The sequence below is a fragment of the Schistocerca americana genome, chromosome 8 (assembly GCF_021461395.2).
Source record: "Schistocerca americana isolate TAMUIC-IGC-003095 chromosome 8, iqSchAmer2.1, whole genome shotgun sequence".
In the NCBI taxonomy this organism is placed as follows: Eukaryota; Metazoa; Arthropoda; class Insecta; order Orthoptera; family Acrididae; genus Schistocerca; species Schistocerca americana.
In genome coordinates this window covers 11539923-11562714 of record NC_060126.1, presented here as the reverse complement: position 1 = coordinate 11562714, position 22792 = coordinate 11539923, and positions in this window count along the sequence as shown.

Here is a 22792-nt window from a genome sequence, read left to right as displayed (position 1 = left end):
TGTGTCCCTTGGGCCTTCATAATGACGATGAAACACAGAAATTGCATCGGAAATAAATACAATAGGCACAATGCCGACTTAAGTACAAGAAGACTGACTCTTCTTACTGTTTATGATTTGAGCCTTTCCTGTGAGGCCAGTTTTAGATTCCGATGCTTCACCTCAGTTTTACTGAATCCCTTGGACCTTCATATTGATGATGTAACACAAAAATTGGATCCGAATTGAATACAAAAGGCACAATGCCGACTTAAGTTAAAGAAGACTGACTGTTCTTACTGTCAATGATTTGAGCCTTTCCTCTGAGACCAGTTTTAGATTCCGGTGCTTCACATCAAGTTTACTGTATCCCTCGGACCTTCATATTGACGATGAAACACAGAAATGGCATCGGAAATAAATACAAAAGGCACAATGACGACTTAAGTACAAGGAGACTGACTCCTCTTACTGTTTATGATTTGAGCCTTTCCTGTGAGGCCTTTTTTAGATTACGATGCTTCACCACACGTTTACTGTATCCCTTGGACCTTAATAATGACGATGAAACACTGAAATTGCACTGGAAATTAATACAAGAGGAACAATGCCTACTTACACACAAGAAGACTGACTCTTCTTACTGTCTATGATTTGAGCCTTTCCCGTGAAGCCAGTTTTAGTTTCTGATGCTTCACATCAGGTTCAGTCTGTCCCTTGGACCTTCATATTGACGATGAAACACAGATATTGCATTGGAAATAAATACAAAAGGCACAATGCCGACTTAAGTACAAGAAGACTGACTCTTCTTACTGTCTATGATTTGAACCTTTCCTGTGAGGCCAGTATTAGATTCCGATGCTTCACCTCAGGTTTACTGTATCCCTTGGACCTTAATAATGACGATGAAACACTGAAATTGCACTGGAAATTAATACAAAAGGCACAATGCCTACTTACACACAAGAAGACTGACTCTTCTTACTGTCTGTGATTTGGGCCTCTTCTGTGAGACCAGTTTTAGGTTCCGATGCTTCACTTCACGTTTATTATACCCCTTTGACCTTCATATTGACGATGAAACACAGAAATGGCATCGGAAATAAATACAAAAGGCAATGTCGACTTAAGTACAAGGAGACTGACTCTTCTTACTGTCTATGATTTGAGCCTTTCATGTGAGGCCAGTTTTAGATTCCGATGCTTCACCTCAGGTTTACTGTATCCCTTGGACCTTAATAATGACGATGAAACACTGAAATTGCACTGGAAATTAATACAAAAGGCACAATGCCTACTTACACACAAGAAGACTGACTCTTCTTACTGTCTGTGATTTGGGCCTCTTCTGTGAGACCAGTTTTAGGTTCCGATGCTTCACTTCACGTTTATTATACCCCTTTGACCTTCATATTGACGATGAAACACAGAAATTGCATCCGAATTTAATACAAAAGGCTCAATGAAGACTTAAGTTAAAGAAGACTGACAGTTCTTACTGTCTATGCTTTGAGTCCTTCCTGTGAGACCAGCTTTAGATTCCGATGCTTCACATCTAGTTAACTGTATCCCTTGGACCTTCATATTAACGATGAAACACAGAAATGGCATCTGAAATAATAACAAAAGGCACGATGACAACTTAAGTACAAGGAGACAGACTCTTCTTCCTGGCTATGATTTGAGCCTTTCCTGTGAGGCCAGTTTTAGATTTCGATGCTTCACCTCAGATTTTCTGTATCCCTTTGACCTTTATATTGACGATGAAACACTGAAATTGCACTGGAAATAAATACAAGAGGCACAATGCCTACTTACATACAAGAAGACTGACTCTTCTTACTGGCAATGATTTGAACCCTTCCCGTGAGGCCAGTTTTATTTTCCGATGCTTCACATCAGGTTTAGTGTACCCCTTGGACCATCATATTGACGATGAAACACAGAAATTGCATCGGTAATAAATACAGAAGGCACAATGCCGACTTAAGTACAAGAAGACTGACTCTTCTTACTGTCTATGATTTGAACCTTTCCTGTGAGGCCAGTATTAGATTCCGATGCTTCACCTCAGGTTTACTGTATCCCTTGGACCTTCATATTGACGATGAAACACAGACAATTGCAACGGAATTAAATACAAAAGGCACATACCCGACTTAAGTTAAAGAAGACTAACTCCTCTTACTGTCTGTGATTTGCGCCTTTCCTGTGAGACCAGTTTTAGATTCCGATGCTTCACTTCAGGTTTACTGTATCCCTTGGGCCTTCATAATGACGATGAAACACAGAAATTGCTTCGGAAATAAATACAATAGGATCAATGCCGCCTTTAGTACAAAAAGACTGACTCTTCTTACTGTTTATGATTTGAGCCTTTCCTGTGAGGCCAGTTTTAGAATCCGATGCTTCGCCTCAGTTTTACTGTATCCCTTGGACCTTCATATTGACGATGAAACACAGAAATTGCATCGTAAATAAATACAAAAGCACAATGCGGCTTAAGTACAAGAAGACTGACTTTTCTTACTGTCTATGATTTCAGCCTTTCCTGTGAGGCCAGTTTTAGATTCCGATGCGTCACCTCAGGTGTACTGTATCCCTTGGACCTTCATATTGACGATGAACCACAGAAATTGCATCGGAAATAAATACAAAAGGCTCAATGCCGACTTAAGTTAAAGAAGTCTGATTCATCTTACTGTCTGTGATTTTACCCTTTCCTGTGAGACCAGTTTTATATTCCGATGCTTTACTTCAGGTTTACTGTATACCTTGGTCCTTCATATTTATATTGAAACACAGAAGTTGCATCGGAATTATATAGAAAATTCACAATGCCGACTTAAGTACAAGAAGACTGACTCTTCTTACAGTCTGCAATTTGAGCCTTTTATGTGAGACCAGTTTTAGATTCTGATGCTTCACCTCGGGTTTACTCTATCCCTTGGACATACATATTGACGATGAAACACAGAAATTGCATCGGAAATAAATACAAAAGGCACATTGCCGACTTAAGTTAAATAAGACTGACTCTTCTTCCTGTCTGTGATTTGAGCCTCCTCTGTGAGACCAGTTTTAGAATCCGATGCTTCACTTCACGTTTATTATATCCGTTTAACCTTCATATTGACGATGAAACACAGAAATTTCATCCGAATTTAATACAACAGGCACAAGGCCGACTTAAGTTAAAGAAGACTGACTGTTCTTACTGTCTATGATTTGAGCCTTTCCTGTGAGATCACTTTTAGATTCCGATGCTTCATATCAAGTTTAGTGTATCCATTGGACCATCATATTAACCATGAATCACAGAAATGGCATCGGAAATAATTACAAAAGGCACAATGACGACTTAAGTACAAGGAGACTGACTCTTCTTACTGTATATGATTTGAGCCTTTCGTGTGAGGCCAGTTTTAGATTCCGATGCTTCGCCTCAGGTTTACTGTATCCCTTGGACCTTTATATTGACGATGAAACACAGAAATTGCATAGGAAAAAAATACAAAATGCACAATGCCGACTTAAGTACAAGAAGACTGACTCTTCTTACCGTCTATGATTTGAGCCTTTCCTGTGAGGCCAGTTTTAGTTTCCGATTCTTCACCTCAGGTTTACTGTATCCCTTGGACCTTCATATTGACGATGAAACACAGAAATTGCATCGGAATTAAATACAAAAGGCACAATGCCGACTTAAGATAAAGGAGACTGACTCTTCTTACTGTCTGTGATCTGAGGATTCCCTGTGAGACCAGTTTTAGATTCCGATGCTTCACTTAAGGTGTACTGTATCCCTTGGACCTTCATATTAACGATGAAACACAGAAATTGCATCCAAATTAAATACAAAAGGCAAAATGCCGACTTAAGTTAAAGAAGACTGACTGTTCTTATTGTCTAAGATTTGAGCCTTTCCTGTGAGACCAGTTTTAGATTCCGATGCTTCACCTCAGGTTTACTGTATCCTTTGGACCTTCATATTGACGATGAAACACAGAAATCGGATCGTAACTAAATACAAAAGGCACAATGCCGTCTTAAGTTCAAGAAGACTGACTTTTCTTACTGTCTATGATTTCAGCCTTTCCTGTGAGGCCAGTTTTAGATTCCGATGCTTCACCTAAGGTATCCTGTATCCCTTGGACCATCATATTGACGATGAAACACAGAAATTGCATCGGAATTAAATACAAAAGGCAAAATACCGAATTAAGTACAAGAGGTCTGACTCTCCTTACTTTGTATGATTTGAGCCTTTCCTGTCAGACCAGTTTTACATTCCGATGCTTCACCTCAGGTTTACTGTATCCCTTGGACCATCTTATTGACGATGAAACACAGAAATTGCATAGGAAAAAAATACAAAATGCACAATGCCGACTTAAGTACAAGAAGACTGACTCTTCTTTCCGTCTATGATTTGAGCTTTTCCTGTGAGGCCAGTTTTAGTTTCCGATTCTTCACCTCAGGTTTACTGTATCCCTTGGACCTTCATATTGGCCATGAAACACAGTAATTGTATCGGAGTTCAATTCAGAAGGCACAATTCCGACTTAAGTTAAAGAAGACTGACTCTTTTTACTGTCTATGATTTGAGCCTTTCCTGTGAGACCAGTTTTAGATTCCAATGCTTCACTTCAGGTTTACTGTATCCCTTGGACCCTCATATTGACGGTGAAACACAGACATTGCATCGTAAATAAATACAAAAGGAACAATTCCGACTTAAGTACAAGAAGATTGACTCTCCTTAATGTCTATGATTTGAGCCTTTCCTGTGAGACCAGGCTTAGATTCCGATGCTTCACTTCAGGTTTACCGTATCCCTTGGACCTTCATATTGACGATGAAACACAGCTATTGCATCGGGAAAAAATCAAAAGGTTCAATGCCGACTTAAGTTCAAGAAGACTGACTCCTCTGACTGTCTATGATATGAGCCTTTCCTGTGAGAACAGTTTCAGATTCCCTTGCTTCACTTCAGGTTCACTGTATACCTTGGTCCTTCATATTCGCGCTTAAACACAGAAATTGCGTCAGAATTAAATACAAAATTCACAATGCCGACTTAAGTACAAGAAGACGGACTCTTCTTACAGTCTATGTATTGAGCCTTTCCTGTGAGACCAGTTTTAGATTCCCTTGCTCACTTCAGGTTTACTGTATCCCTTGGACCTTCATGTTGACGATGAAACACAGAAATTGCATCGGAAATAAATACAAAAGGCACAATGCCGACTTAAGTTAATGAAGACTGACTCTTCTTCCTGTCTGTGATTTGAACCATTCCTGTGAGAACAGTTATAGATTCGGATGCTTCACTTCGGGTTTATTGTATCCCTTGGACCTTCGATTTGACGATGAAACACAGAAATGGCATCGGAATTAAATACAAAAGGCACAATGCCAACTTAAATACAAGAAGACTGACTCTTCTTATTGTCTATGAATTGAGCGATTCCTGTGAGACTAGTTTTAGATTCCGATGCTTCACATGAGGTTTACTGTATCTTTTGGTCATTCATATTGACGATAAAACACAAGTATTGCATCAGAAATAAAAACAAAAGGCACAGTGGCGACTTGAGTACAAGAAGCCCGACTCTTCTTACTGTCTATGATTTTAGCCTTTCCTGTGAGGCCAGTTTTAGATTCCGATACTTCACTTCAGGTTTACTGAATCACTTGGGCCTTCATATTGACGATGAATCACAGAAATGGCATCGAAAATAAATTCAAAAGGCACAATGACGACTTAAGTACAACAAGACGGACTCCTCTTACTCTCTATGATTTGAGAATTTAATGTGAGGCCAGTTTTAGATTCCGATGCTCACCTCAGGTTTATTGTATCCCTTGGATCTTCATATTGGCGATAAGGCACAGAAATTGCATCGGAATTAAATACAAAAGGCACAATGCCGACTTAAGTTAAGAAACACTGACTCTTCTTACTGTCTGTGATTTGAGCCTTTCCTGTGAGAGCAATTTTTGATTCCGATGTTTAACTTCAGGTTTACTGTATCCCTTGGGCCTTCATATTGACGATGAAACAGAGAAATTGCATCGGAAATAAATTCAAAGTGAACAATGCCGACTTAAGTACAAGAAGACTGACCCTTCTTACTGTCTATGTTGAGCCATTCCTCTGAGGTCAGTTTTAGATTCCGATGTTCCACCTCAGATTTACTGTATCCCTTGGTCCTTCATATTGACGATGAAACACAGAAATTGCATCGGAAATAATTAAAAAAGGCACAATGCCGACTTAAGTACAAGAAGACTGACTCATCTTACTGTCTATGGTTTGAGCCTTTCCTGTGAGGCCAGTTTTACGTGCCGATGGTTCACCTCAGGTTTACTGTAACACTTGGACCTCCATATTGACAATGAAACACAGAAATTGCATCGGAATTAAATACAAAAGGCTCAATGCCGACTGAAGTTAAAAAAGACTGATTCTTCTTACTGTCTGTGATTTGAGCATTTCCTGTGAGACCAGTTTTAGATTCAGATGCTTCACTTCAGGTTTAGTGTATCCCTTGGGCCTTCATATTGACGATGAAACACAGAAATTGCATCGGCATTAAATACAAATCTCACAATGCCGACTTAAGTTAAAGAAGACTGACACTTCTTACTGTCTGTTATTTGAGCTTTTCCTGTGAGAGAAGTTTTAGATTCCGATGCTACACTTCAGGTTTACTGTATCCCTTGGGCCTTCATTTTGACGATGAAACAGAGAAATTGCATCGAAAATAATTACAAATGGCACAATTCCGACTTAAGTACAAGAAGACTGACTTTTCTTACTGTCTATGGTTTGAGCCTTTCCTGTGAGGCCAGTTCTAGATTCCGATGCATCACCTACGGTTTACTGTATCCCTTGGACCTTCATATTGGCATAGAAACACAGAAACTGTATCGGAATTCAATACAGAAGGCACAATTCCGTCATTAGTTAAAGAAGACAGACTCTTCTTAATGTCTGTGATTTGAGTCTTTCCCATGAAACCAGCTTTAGATTTCGATGCTTCACTTCAGGTTTACTGTATCCCTTTGGCCTTCATATTGAAGATGAAACACAGAAATTGCATCGGAAATAAATACAATAGGCACATTGCCGACTTAAGTACAAGAAGTCTGGCTCTTGTAACTGTTTATGATTTGAGCCTTCCCTGTGGCGCCAGTTTTAGAATCCGATGCTTCACCTCAGTTTTACTGTATCCCTTGGACCTTCATATTGACGATGAAACACAGAAATTGCATCGGAATTAAATACAAAAGGCACAATGCCAACTTAAGTTAAAGAAGACTGACTGTTCTTACTGTCTGTGATTTGAGCCTGTTATGTGAGACCAGTTTTAGAATCTGATGCTTCACCTCAGGTTTATTGTATACCTTGGACCTACATATTGACGATGAAACACAGAAATTGCATCGGACATAAATACAAATGGCACAATGCCGACTTAAGTGCAAGAAGACTGACTCTTCTTACTGTCTATGTTTTGAGCCTTTCCAGTATTAGATTCCAATGCTTCACCTCAGGTTTACTGTATCCCTTGGACCTTCATATTGACGATGAAACGCAGACAATTGCAACGGAATTAAATACAAAAGGCACATTGCCGACTTAAGTTATAGAAGACTAACTCCTCTTGCTGTCTGTGATTTGCGCCTTCCCTGTGCGACCAGTATTAGATTCCGATGCTTCACTTCAGGTTTACTGTATCCCTTGGGCCTTCATATTGACGGTGAAACACAGAAATGGCATCGGAAATAAATACAAAAGGCACAATGACGACTTAAGTACAAGGAGACTGACTCTTCTTACTGTCTATGATTTGAGCCATTCCTGTGAGGCCAGTTTTAGATTCCGATGTTTCACCTCAGGTTTACTGTACCCCTTGGACCTTTACATTGACGATGAAACACTAAAATTGCACTGGAAATAAATACAAGAGGCACAATGCCTACTTACATACAAGAAGACTGACTCTTCTTACTGTCTACGATTTGAGCCTTTGCCGTGAGGCCAGTTTTAGGTTCCGATGCTTCACATCAGGTTTAGTGTATCCCTTGGACCTTCATGTTGACGATGAAACACAGAAATTTCATCGGAAATAAATACAAAAGGCACAATGCCGACTTAAGTACAAGAAGACTGACTCTTCTTACTGTCTATGATTTGAGCCTTTCCTGTGAGGCCAGTATTAGATTCCGATGCTTCACCTCAGGTTTACTGTATCCCTCGGACGTTCATATTGACGATGAAACACAGACAATTGCAACGGAATTACATACAAAAGGCACATTGCCGACATAAGTTAAAGAAGACTAACTCCTCTTACTAATTGTGATTCGCGCCTTTCCTGTGAGACCAGTTTTAGATTCCCATGGTTCACTTCAGGTTTCTGTATCCCTTGGGCCTTCATATTGACGATGAAACACAGAAATTGCATCGGAAATAAACACAATAGGCACAATGCCAACTTAAGTACAAGAAGACTGACTCTTCTTACTGTTTATGATTTGAGCCTTTCCTGTGAGGCCAGTTTTAGATTCCGATGCTTCACCTCAGTTTTACTGTATCCCTTGGACCTTCATATTGACGATGAAATACAGAATTTGCATCCGAATTTAATACAAAAGGCACAATGGCGACTTAAGTTAAAGAAGACTGACTGTTCTTACTGTCTATGATTTGAGCCTTTCCTGTGAGACCAGTTTTAGATTACGATGCTTCACCTCAGGTTTACTGTATCCCTTGGACCTTTATATTGACGATGAAACACTGAAATTGCACTGGAAATTAATACAAGAGCACAAAGCCTACTTACATACAAGAAGACTGACTCTTCTTACTGTCTATGGTTTGAGCCTTTCCCGTGAGGCCAGTTTTAGATTACTAACTAAATTTTAGTAACTAAATACAAAAGGCACAATGGCGACTTAAGTTAAAGAAGACTGACTTTTCTTACTGTCTATGATTTCAACCTTTCCTGTGAGGAAAGTTTTAGATTCCAGTGCTTCACCTAAGGTGTACTGTATCCCTTGGACCATCATATTGGCGATGAAACACAGAAATTGCATCGGAATTAAATACAAAAGGCTCAATGTCGACTTAAGTTCAGGAAGACTGATTCTTCTTACTGTCTGTGATTTGAGCCTTTCCTGTGAGACCAGTTTTAGATTCCGATGATTCACTTCAGGTTTACTGTATCCCTTGGTCCTTCATATTCAAATTGAAACACAGTGGTTGCATCGGAATTATATACAAAATTCACAATGCCGACTTAAGTTAAGGAAGGCTGACTCTTCTCCCTGTCAATGTTTAGAGCCTTTCCTGTGAGACCATTTCTAGATTCCGATGCTTCACTTCAGGTTTACTGTATCCCTTGGACCTTCATATTGACATTGAAACACAGAAATAGCATCGGAATTAAATACAAAAGGCACAAAGCCGACATAAGTACAAGAAGACTGACTCTTCTTACTGTCTACAATTTGAGCCTTTTATGTGAGACCAGTTTTAGATTCTGATGCTTCACCTCAGGTTTACTGTATCCCTTGGACCTACATATTGATGATGATAAACAGAAATTGCATCGGAGATAAATGCAAAAGGCACATTGCCGTCTTAAGTTAAAGAAGACTGACTCTTCTTCCTGTCTGTGATTTGAGCCTTTTCTGTGAGACCAGTTTTAGATTCCGATGCTTCACTTTAGGTTTACTGTATCTCTTGGGCCTTCATATTGACGATGAAACACAGAAATTGCATCGGAAATAAATACAATAGGCACAATGCCGACTGAAGTACAAGAATACCGACTCTTCTTACTGTTTATGACTTGAGCCTTTCCTGTGAGACCAGTTTTAGATTCCGATGCTTCACTTCAGGTTTACTGCATACTATGGTCCTTCATATTCACATTGAAACACAGAAGTTCCATCGGAATTATATACAAAGTTCACAATGGCGACTTAAGTACAAGAAGACTGACTCTTCTTACTGTCAGTAATTTGAGCCTTTTATGTGAGACCAGTTTTAGATTCTGATGCTTCACCTCGGGTTTACTCTATCCCTTGGACATACATATTGACGATGAAACACAGAAATTGCATCGGAAATATATACAAAATGCACATTGCCGTCTAAAGGTAAAGAAGACTGACTCCTCTTCCTGTCTGTGATTTGAGCCTCTTCTGTGAGACCAGTTTTAGTTTCCGATTCTTCACTTCATGTTTATTATATCCCTTTGACCTTCATATTGACGATGAAACACAGAAATTGCATCCGAATTTAATACAACAGGCACAATGCCGACTTAAGTTAAAGAAGACTGACTGTTCTTACTGTCTATGATTTGAGCCTTTCCTGTGAGACCAGTTTTAGATTCTGATGCTTCACATCAAGTTTACTGTATCCATTGGACCATCATATTAACGATGAATCACAGAAATGGCATCGGAAATAATTACAAAAGGCACAATGACGACTTAAGTACAAGGAGACTGACTCTTCTTACTGTTTATGATTTGAGCCTCTCCTGTGAGGCCAGTTTTAGATTCCGATGCTTCACATCAGATTTAGTGTATCCCTTGGACCTTCATATTGACGATGGAACACAGAAATTGCATCGGAAATAAATCCAAATGCACAATGCGGACTTAAGTACAATAAGACTGACTCTTCTTACTGTCTATGATTTGAGCCTTTCCTGTGAGGCCAATATTAAATTCCGATGCTACACTTCATGTTTTCTGTATCCCTTGGACCTTAATATTGACGATGAAACACAGACAATTGCAACGGAATTAAATACAAAAGCCACATTGCCAACTTAAGTTAAAGAAGACTAACTCCTCTTACTGTCTATGATTTGCGCCTTACCTGTGAGACCAGTTTTAGATTCTGATGCTTCACATCAAGTTTACTGTATCCATTGGACCATCATATTAACGATGAAACACAGAAATGGCATCGCAAATAAATACAAAAGACAAAATGACGACTTAAGTACTAGGAGACTGACTCTTCTTACTGTCTATGATTTGAGCCTTTGCTGTGAGGCCAGTTTTAGATTCCGATGCTTCATATCAGTTTGAGTGTATCCCTTGGACCTTCATATTGACGATGAAACACAAAAATTGCGTCGGAAATAAATACAAAAGGCACAATGCCGACTTAAGTACAAGAAGACTGACTCTTCTTACTGTGTATGATTTGAGCCCTTCCTGTGAGGCCAGTATTAGATTCCGATGCTTCACCTCAGGTTTAGTGTAACCCTTGGACCTTCATATTGACGATGAAACACAGACAACTCCAACGGAATTAAATACAAAAGGCACATTGCCGACTTAATTTAAGGAAGACTAACTCCTCGTACTGTCCCTGATTTGCGCCTTTCCTGTGAGACCAGTTTTAGATTCCGATGCTTCACTTCAGGTTTACTGTATCCCTTGGGCCTTCATATTGACGATGAAACACAGAAATTGCATCGGAAATAAATACAATAGGCACATTGCCGACTTAAGTACAAGAAGTCTGGCTCTTGTTACTGTTTATGATTTGAGCCGTCCCTGTGGCGCCAGTTTTAGATTCCGATGCTTCACTTCAGTTTTACTGTATCCCTTGGACCTTCATATTGACGATGAAACACAGAAATTGCATCGGAATTAAATACAAAAGGCACAATGCCAACTTAAGTTAAAGGAGACTGACTCTTCTTACTGTCTGTGATCTGAGGATTCACTGTGGGACCAGTTTTAGATTCCGATGCTTAAGGTGTACTGTATCCCTTGGACTTTCATATTGACGATGAAACGCAGAAATTGCATCCAAAATAAATACAAATGGCAAAATGCCAACTTAACTTAAAGAAGACTGACTGTTCTTACTGTCTGTGATTTGAGCCTTTCCTGTGAGACCTGTTTTAGATTTCGATACTTCACCTCAGGTTTACTGTATCCCTTGGACCTTCATATTGACTATGAAACACAGAAATTGCATCGGAATTACATACAAAAGGCACAAAGCCGACGTAAGTCCAAGAAGACTGACTCTTCTTACTGTCTATAATTTGAGCCTGTTATGTGAGACCAGTTTTAGAATCTGATGCTTCACCTCAGGTTTATTGTATACCTTGGACCTACATATTGACGATGAAACACAGAAATTGCATCGGAATTAAATACAAAAGGCACAATGCCGACTTAAGTACAAGATGACTAACTCTTCTTACTGTCTATGATTTGAGCCTTTCCTGTGAGGCCAGTTTTAGATTCCGATGCTTCACCTCAGGTTTACTGTATCCCTTGGACCTTTATATTGACGATGAAACACTGAAATTGCACTGGAAATTATTACAAGAGCACAATGCCTACTTACATACAAGAAGACTGACTCTTCTTACTGTCTACGATTTGAGCCTTTGCCGTGAGGCCAGTTTTAGATTCCGATGCTTCACATCAGATTTAGTGTATCCCTTGGACCTTCATGAGGACGATGAAAGACAGAAATTTCATCGGAAATAAATACAAATGGCACAATGCCGACTTAAGTACAAGAAGACTGACTCTTCTTACTGTCTATGATTTGAGCCTTTCCTGTGAGGCCAGTATTAGATTCCGATGCTTCACCTCAGGTTTACTGTATCCCTTGGACGTTCATATTGACGATGAAACACAGACAATTGCAACGGAATTACATACAAAAGGCACATTGCCGACATAAGTTAAAGAAGACTAACTCCTCTTACTAATTGTGATTCGCGCCTTTCCTGTGAGACCAGTTTTAGATTCCGATGGTCCACTTCAGGTTTACTGTATCCCTTGGGCCTTCATATTGACGATGAAACACAGAAATTGCATCGGAAATAAACACAATAGGCACAATGCCAACTTACGTACAAGAAGACTGACTCTACTTACTGTTTATGATTTGAGCCATTCCTGTGAGGCCAGTTTTAGATTCCGATGCTTCACCTCAGTTTTACTGTATCCCTTGGACCTTCATATTGACGATGAAACACAGAATTTGTCTCCGAATTTAATACAAAAGGCACAATGGCGACTTAAGTTAAAGAAGACTGACTGTTCTTACTGTCTATGATTTGAGCCTTTCCTGTGAGACCAGTTTTAGATTTCGATGCGTCACATCAAGTTTACTGTATCCCCTGGACCTTCATATTGACGATGAGATACAGAAATGGCATCGGAACTAAATTCAAATGGCACAATGACGACTTAAGTACAAGGAGACTGACTCTTCTTACTGTCTATGATTTGAGCCTTTCCTGTGAGGCCAGTTTTAGATTCCGATGCTTCACCTCAGGTTTACTGTATCCCTTGGACCTTTATATTGACGATGAAACACTGAAATTGCACTGGAAATTAATACAAGAGCACAAAGCCTACTTACATACAAGAAGACTGACTCTTCTTACTGTCTATGATTTGAGCCTTTCCCCTGAGGCCAGTTTTAGATTACTAACTACATTTTAGTAACTAAATACAAAAGGCACAATGCCGGCTTAAGTACAAGAAGACTGACTTTTCTTACTGTCTATGATTTGAGCCTTTCCTGTGAAGCCTGTATTAGATTCCGATGCTTCACCTCAGGATTGCTGCATCCCTTGGGCCTTCATATTGACGATGAAACACAGAAATTGGATCGGAATTAAATACAAAAGCACAATGTCGACTTAAGTTAAAGAAGACTGACTCTTCTTACTGTTTGTGATTTGAGCCTTTCCTGTGGGACCAGTTTTTGATTCCGATGCTTTACCTCAGGTTTACTGTATCCCTTGGATCTTCATATTGACGATTAGGCACAGAAATTGCATCGGAATTAAATACAAAAGGCACAATGCCGACTTAAGTACAAGAAGACTGACTCTTCTTACTGTCTATGTTTTGAGCCTTTCCTGTGAGAACAGTTTTAGATTCCCTTGCTTCACTTCAGGTTTACTGTATCCCTTGGTCCTTCATATTCACAATGAAACACAGAAATTGCATCGGAATTAAATACAAAATTCACAATGCCGACTTAAGTACAAGAAGACTGACTCTTCTAACTGTCCATTGACATTGAGCCATTCCTGTGAGACCAATTTAAGATTTCAATGCTTCACTTCAGGTTTACTGTATCCCTTGGTCCTTCATATTCGCGCTTAAACACAGAAATTGCATCAGAATTAAATACAAAATTCACCATGCCGACTTAAGTACAAGAAGACGGACTCTTCTTACAGTCTTTGTTTTGAGAATTTCCTGTGAGACCAGTTTTAGATTCCCTTCCTTCACTTCAGGTTTACTGTATCCCTTGGACCTTCATGTTGACGATGAAACACAGAAATTGCATCGGAATTAAATACAAAAGGCACAATGCCGACTTAAGTTAAAGAAGACTGACTCTTCTTCCTGCCTGTGATTTGAGCGATTTCTGTGAGAACAGTTTTAGATTCGGGGCTTCACTTCGGGTTTGTTGTATCCCTTGGACCTTCATATTGACGATGAAACACAGAAATGGCATGGGAATTAAATACAAAAGGCACAATGCCGACATAAGTACAAGAAGACTGACTATACTTACTGTCTATGATTTTAGCCTTTCCTGAGAGGCCAGTTTTAGATTCCGATGCTTCACCTCAGGTTTACTGTATGCCCTGTACCTTCATGTTGACGATCAAACACAGAAATTGCACCAGAATTAAAGACAAAAGGCACAAATTCGACTTACGTGAAAGAAGACTCACTCTTCTCACTGTCTGTGATTTGAGCCTTTCCTGTGAGACCAGTTTTAGATTCCGATGCTTCACCTCAGGTTTATTGTATCCCTTGGATCTTCATATTGACGATAAGGCACAGAAATTGCATCGGAAATAATTACAAAAGGCACAATGCCGACTTAAGTACAAGAAGACTGACTCATCTTACTGTCTATGGTTTGCGCCTTTCCTGTGAGGCCAGTTTTACATGCCGATGCTTCACCTCAGGTTTACTGTAACCCATGGACCTCCATATTGACTATGAAACACAGAAATTGCATCGGAATTAAATACAAAAGGCTCAATGCCGACTGAAGTTAAAAAAGACTGATTCTTCTTACTGTCTGTGATTTGAGCCTTTCCTGTGAGACCAGTTTTAGATTCCGATGCTTCACTTCAGGTTTACTGTATCCCTTAGACCTTTATATATACGAAGAAGCACAGAAATAGCATCGCAATTAAATACAAAAGGCACAATGCCGACTTAAGTTAAAGAAGACTGACTCGTCTTACTGACTGTGATTTGAGCCATTCCTGTGAGACCAGTATTAGATCCCGATGCTTCACCTCAGGTTTACTGTATCCCTTGGATCTTCATATTAACGATGAAACACAGAAATTAAATCGGAAATAATTACAAAAGCCACAATGCCGACTTAAGTACAAGAAGACTGACTCTTCTTCCTGTCTATGTTTAGAGCCTCACCTGTGAGAACAGTTTTGGTTTCCCTTCCTTCACTTCAGGTTTACTGTATCCCTTGGTCCTTCATATTCACATTGAAACACAGAAGTTGCATCGGTAATAAATACGAAATTCACAATGCCGAAATAAATACAAGAAGACTGACTCTTCTTACTGTCAATGTTTTGAGCCTTTCCTGTGATATCTTTTTTAGATTCCGATGCTTCACTTCAGGTTTACTGTATCCCTTGGACCTTCATATCGACTATGAAACGCAGAAATTGCATCGGAATTAAATACAAAACGCATAATGCCGACTTAAGTACAAGAAGGCAGACTTTTCTTACTGTCCATAATTTGAGCCCTTTATGTGAGCCCAGGTTTAGATTCTGATGCTTCACCTCAGGTTTACTGTACCCCTTGAGCTTCATATTGACGACGAAACACAGAAATTGCATCCGAATTATATACAAAAGTCACAATGCCGACTTAAGTACAAGAAGACTGACTCTCCTTACTGTCGATGTTTAGAGCCTTTCCTGTGAGACCATTTTTAGACTCCGATGCTTCACTTCAGGTTTACTGTATCCCTTGGACCTTCATTTTGACTATGAAACACAGAAATTGTATCGGAAGTAAATACAAAATGCACAATGATGACTTAAGTACAAGAAGACTGACTCTTCTTACTGTCTATGATTTGAACCTTTCCTGTGAAGCCTGTATTAGATACCGATGCTTCACCTCTGGATTGCTGCATCCCTTGGACCTTCATATTGACGATGAAACACAGAAATTGGATCGGAATTAAATACAAAAGCAAAATGACGACTTAAGTTAAAGAAGACTGACTCTTCTTACTGTCTGTGATTTGAGCCTTTCCTGTGAGACCAGATTTAGATTCCGATGCTTCACTTCAAGTTTACTGTATCCCTTGGGCCTTCATATTCACGAAGAAACACAGAAATTGCATCGGAAATAAATTCAAAAGGCACAATGCCGACTTAAGCACAAGAAGACCGTCTCCTCTTTCTCTCTATGATTTTAGCCGTTCCTGTGAAACCAGTTTTAGATTCCGATGCTTCACTTCGGGTTTACTGCATCCCTTGGGCCTTCATATTGACGATGAAACACAGAAATTGCATCGGCATTAAATACAAATGGCACAATACCGACTAAAGTTAAAGAAGACTGACTCTTCTTACTGTCTGTGATTTGAGCTTTTCCTGTGAGACCAGTTTTAGATTACGATGCTTTACCTCAGGTTTACTGTTTCCCTTGGATCTTCATATTGACGTTTAGGCACAGAAATTGCATTGGAATTAAATACAAAAGGCACAATGCCGACTTAAGTGCAAGAAAACTGACTCTTCTTACTGTCTATGTTTTGAGCCTTTCCTGTGAGAACAGTTTTAGATTCCCTTGCTTCACTTCAGGTTAACTGTATCCCTTGGTCCTTCATATTCACAATGAAACACAGAAATTGCATCGTAATTAAAAACAAAATTCACAATGCCGACTTAAGTAAAAGAAGACTGACTCGTCTAACTGTCAATGCCTTGAGCCATTCCTGTGAGACCAATTTAAGATTTCAATGCTTCACGTTAGGTTTACTGTATCCCTTGTAACTTCATATTGACTATGATACACAGAAACTGCATCGGAATTAAATACAAAAGGCACAATGCCGACTTAAGTACAAGAAGACTGACTCTTCTTACTGTCTATTATTTGAGCCTTTTCTGTGAGACCAGTTTTAGATTCTGATGCTTCACCTCAGGTTTACTGTATCCCTTCGACCTTCATGTTAACGACGAGTTACAAAAATTGAATCGTAAAAAAATACAAAAGGCACAATGCCGACCTAAGTACAAGAAGACTGACTCTTCTTACTGTCTATGTTTTGAGCCTTTCCTGTGGAACCAGTTTTAGATTCCGGTGCTTCAGCTCAGGTTTACTGTATCCCTTCGGACCTTCATATTGGCCATGAAACACAGTAATTGTATCGGAATTAAATACAAACGGCACAATTCCGACTTAAGTTAAAGAAGGCTGACTCTTCTTAATGTCTGTAATTGGAGCCTTTCCTGTGAGACCAGTTTTAGGCTCCAATGCTTCACTTCCGGTTTACTGTATCTCTTGGTCCACCATATTAACGATGAAACACAGAAATTGCAACGGAAATAAATACAAAAGGCACAATTCCGTCTTAAGTACAAGAAGACTGACTCTTCTTACTGTTTATGATTTGAGCCTTTCCTGTGAGACCAATTTTAGATTCCGATGCTTCACTTCAGGTTTTATGTCTCCCTTGGACCTTCATATTGACGGTGAAACACAGAAATTGCATCGTAAATAAATACAAAAGGAACAATTCCGACTTAAGTACAAGAAGATTGACTCTTCTTTCTGTCTATGATTTGAGCCTTTCCTGTGAGACCAGGCTTAGATTCCGATGCTTCACTTCAGGTTTACCGTATCCCTTGGACCTTCATATTGATGATGAAACACAGCTATTGCATCGGGAAAAAATCAAAAGGCTCAATGAAGACTTAAGTACAAGAAGACTGACTCCTCTGACTGTCTATGATTTGAGCCTTTCCTGTGAGAACAGTTTTAGATTCCCTTGCTTCACTTCAGGTTTACTGTATCCCTTGGTCCTTCATATTCGCGCTTAAACACAGAAATTGCATCAGAATTAAATACAAAATTCAGAAGGCCGACTTAAGTACAAGAAGACGGATTCTTCTTACAGTCTTTGTTTTTAGCCTTTCCTGTGAGACCAGTTTTAGATTCCCTTGCTTCACTTCAGGTTTACTGTATCCCTTGGACCTTCATGTTGACGATGAAACACAGAAATTGCATCGGAATTAAATACAAAAGAAACTATGCCGACTTAAGTTAAAAAAGACTGACTCTTCTTACTGTCTGTGATTTGAGCCTTTCCTGTGAGAGCAATTTTAGATTCCGATGTTTAACTTCAGGTTTACTGTATCCCTTGGGCCTTCATTTTGACGATGAAACAGAGAAATTGCATCGGAAATATATACAAAGTGAACAATGCCGACTTAAGTGCAAGAAGACTGACTCTTCTTACTGTCTGTGATTTAAGCCTTTCCTGTGAGACCAGATTTAGATTCCGATGCTTCACTTCAGGTTTACTGTATCCCTTGGGCCTTCATATTGACGATGAAACACAGAAATTGCATCGAAAATACATTCAAACGGCACAATGCCGACTTAAGCACAAGAAGACCGACTCCTCTTTCTCTCTATGATTTGAGCCTTTCCTGTGAGACCAATTTTAGATTCCGATGCTTCACTTCAGGTTTACTGTATCCCTTGGACCTTCATATTGACGGTGAAACACAGATATTGCATCGAAAATAAATTCAAATGTCACAATGACGACTTAAGTACAATATGACTGACTCCTCTTACTCTCTATGATTTGAGCCTTTCCTGTGAGGCCAGTTTTAGATTCCGATGCTTCACCTCAGGTTTATTGTATCCCTTGGATCTTCATATTGACGATAAGGCACAGAAATTGCATCGGAAATAATTACAAAAGGCACAATGCCGACTTAAGTACAAGAAGACTGACTCATCTTACTGTCTATGGTTTGCGCCTTTCCTGTGAGGCCAGTTTTACATGCCGATGCTTCACCTCAGGTTTACTGTAACCCATGGACCTCCATATTGACTATGAAACACAGAAATTGCATCGGAATTAAATACAAAAGGCTCAATGCCGACTGAAGTTAAAAAAGACTGATTCTTATTACTGTCTGTGACTTGAGCCTTTCCTGTGAGACCAGTTTTAGATTCCGATGCTTCACTTCAGGCTTAGTGTATCCCTTAGACCTTTATATTGACGAAGAAGCACAGAAATAGCATCGCAATTAAATACAAAAGGCACAATGCCGACTTAAGTTAAAGAAGACTGACTCGTCTTACTGACTGTGATTTGAGCCTCTCCTGTGAGACCAGTTTTAGATTCCGATGCTTCACCTCAGGTTTACTGTATCCCTTGCACCTTCATATTGACGGTGAAACACAGAAATTGCATCGTAAATAAATACAAAGGGAACAATTCCGACTTAAGTACAAGAATATTGACACTTCTTACAGTCTATGATTTGAGCCTTTCCTGTGAGACCAGGCTTAGATTCCGATGCTTCATTTCAGGTTTACCGTATCCCTTGGACCTTCATATTGACAATGAAACACAGCTATTGCATCGCGAAAAAATCAAAAGGCTCAATGAAGACTTAAGTACAAGAAGACTGACTCCTCTGACTGTCTATGATTTGAGCCTTTCCTGTGAGAACAGTTTTAGATTCCCTTGCTTCACTTCAGGTATACTGTATCACTTGGTCCTTCATATTCGCGCTTAAACACAGAAATTGCATCAGAATTAAATACAAAATTCACAATGCCGACTAAAGTACAAGAAGACGGACTCTTCTTACAGTCTTTGTTTTGAGAGTTTCCTGTGAGACCAGTTTTAGATTCCCTTGCTTCACTTCAGGTTTACTGTATCCCTTGGACCGTCATGTTGACGATGAAACACAGAAATTGCATCGGAATTAAATACAGAAGGCACAATGCCGACTTAAGTTAAAGAAGACTGACTCTTCTTCCTGCCTGTGATATGAGCCATTTCTGTGAGAAGAGTTTTAGATTCGGATGCTTCACTTCGGGATTATTGTATCCCTTGGACCTTCATATTGACGATGAAACACAGAAATGGCATCGGAATTAAATACAAAAGGCACAATGCCGACTTAAGTACAAGAAGACTGACTATTCTTACTGTCTATGATTTTAAACTTTCCTGTGAGGCCAGTTTTAGATTCCGATGCTTCACCTCAGGTTTACTGTATGCCCTGTACCTTCATGTTGACGATCAAACACAGAAATTGCACCAGAATTAAAGACAAAAGGCACAAATTCGACTTACGTGAAAGAAGACTCACTCTTCTTACTGTCTGTGATTTGAGCCTTTCCTGTGAGACCAGTTTTAGATTCCGATGCTTCACTTCAGGTTTACTGTATTCCTTCGGCCTTCATATTGACGATGAAACACAGAAATGGCATCGAAAATAAATTCAAATGTCACAATGACGACTTAAGTACAATATGACTGACTCCTCTTACTCTCTATGAATTGAGCCTTTCCTGTGAGGCCAGTTGTAGATTCCGATGCTTCACCTCAGGTTTATTGTATCCCTTGGATCTTCATATTGACGATATGGCACAGAAATTGCATCGGACATAATTACAAAAGGCACAATGCCGACTTAAGTACAAGAAGACTGACTCTTCTTACTGTCAATGTTTTGAGCCTATCCTGTGAAATCTTTTTTAGATTCCGATGCTTCAGTTCAGGTTTACTGTATGCCTTGGACCTTCATATCGACTATGAAATACAGAAATTGCATCTGAATTAAATACAAAACGCATAATGCCGACTTAAGTACAAGAAGACTAACTTTTCTTACTGTCCATAATTTCAGCCCTTTATGTGAGCCCAGTTTTAGATTCTGATGCTTCACCTCAGGTTTACGGTACCCCTTGAACCTTCATATTGACGACGAAACACAGAAATTCCATCCGAATTAAATACAAAAGTGACAATGCCGACTTAAGTACAAGTAGACTGACTCTTCTTACTGTCAATGTTTAGAGCCTTTCCTGTGGACCATTTTTAGACTCCGTTGCTTCACTTCAGGTTTACTGTATCCCTTGGACCTTCATATTGACTATGAAACACAGAAATTGTATCGGAAGTAAATACAAAATGCACAATGATGACTTAAGTACAAGAAGACTGACTCTTCTTACTGTCTACGATTTGAGCCTTTCCTGTGAAGCCTGTATTAGATTCCGATGCTTCACCTCAGGATTGCTGCATCCCTTGGACCTTCATATTGACGATGAAACACAGAAATTGGATCGGAATTATATACAAAAGCACAATGTCGACTTAAGTTAAAGAAGACTGACTCTTCTTACTGCCTGTGATTCGAGCCTTTCCTGTGAGACCAGACTTGGATTCCGATGCTTCACTTCAGGTTTACTGTATCCCTTGAGCCTTGATATTCACGATGAAACACAGAAATTGCATCGGAAATAAATTCAAAAGGCACAATGCCGACTTAAGCACAAGAAGACCGACTCCTCTTTCTCTCTATGATTTGAGCCTTTCCTGTGAAACCAGTTTTAGATTCCGATGCTTCACATCAGGTTTACTGTATCCCTTAGGCCTTCATATTGACGATGAAACACAGAAATTGCATCGGCATTAAATACAAATGGCACAATGCCGACTTAAGTTAAAGAAGACTGACTCTTCTTACTGTCTGTGATTTGAGCCTTTCCTGTGAGACCAGTTTCAGATTCCGATGCTTCACCTCAGGTTTACTGTATCACTTGGATCTTCATATTGACGATGAAACACAGAAATTGCATCGGCATTAAATACAAATGGCACAATGCCGACTTAAGTTAAAGAAGACTTACACATCTTACTGTCTGTGATTTGAGCCTTTCCTGTGAGACCAGTTTCAGATTCCGATGCTTTACCTCAGGTTTACTGTATCCCTTGGACCATCTTATTGACGATGAAACAGAGAAATTGCATCGGAAATAAATACAAAGGCCACAATGCCGACTTAAGTACAGGAAGACTGACTCTTCTTATTGTCTATGATTTGAGCCTTTCCTGTGAGGTCAGTTTTGGATTCCGATGCTTCACCTCAGGTCTACTGTATCCCTTAGACCTTCATGTTGACGATGAAACACATGAATTGCATCGGAAATAAATACAATAGGCACAATTCCGACTTAAGTACAAGAAGACTGACTTTTCTTACTGTCTATGGTTTGAGCCTTTCCTGTGAGGCCAGTTTTAGATTCCGATGCATCACCTAAGGTTTACTGTATCCCTTGGACCTTCATATTCGCATAGAAACACAGAAACTGTATCAGAATTCAATACAAAAGGCACAATTCCGACATTAGTTAAAGAATACTGACTCTTCTTAATGTCTGGGATTTGAGTCTTTCCCGTGAAACCAGTTTTAGATTTCGATGCTTCGCTTCAGGTTTACTGTATCCCTTGGACCATCATATTGACTATGAAACACAGAAATTGTATCGGAAATAAATAAAAAAGGCACAATACCGACTTAAGAACAAGAAGAGTGACTCTTCTTACCATCTATGATTTGAGCCTTTCCTGTGAGACCAGTTTCAGATTCCGATGCTTCACTTCAGGTTTACTGTATAACTTGGACCTCCATATTGACGACGAAACACAGAAATTGCATCGGAATTA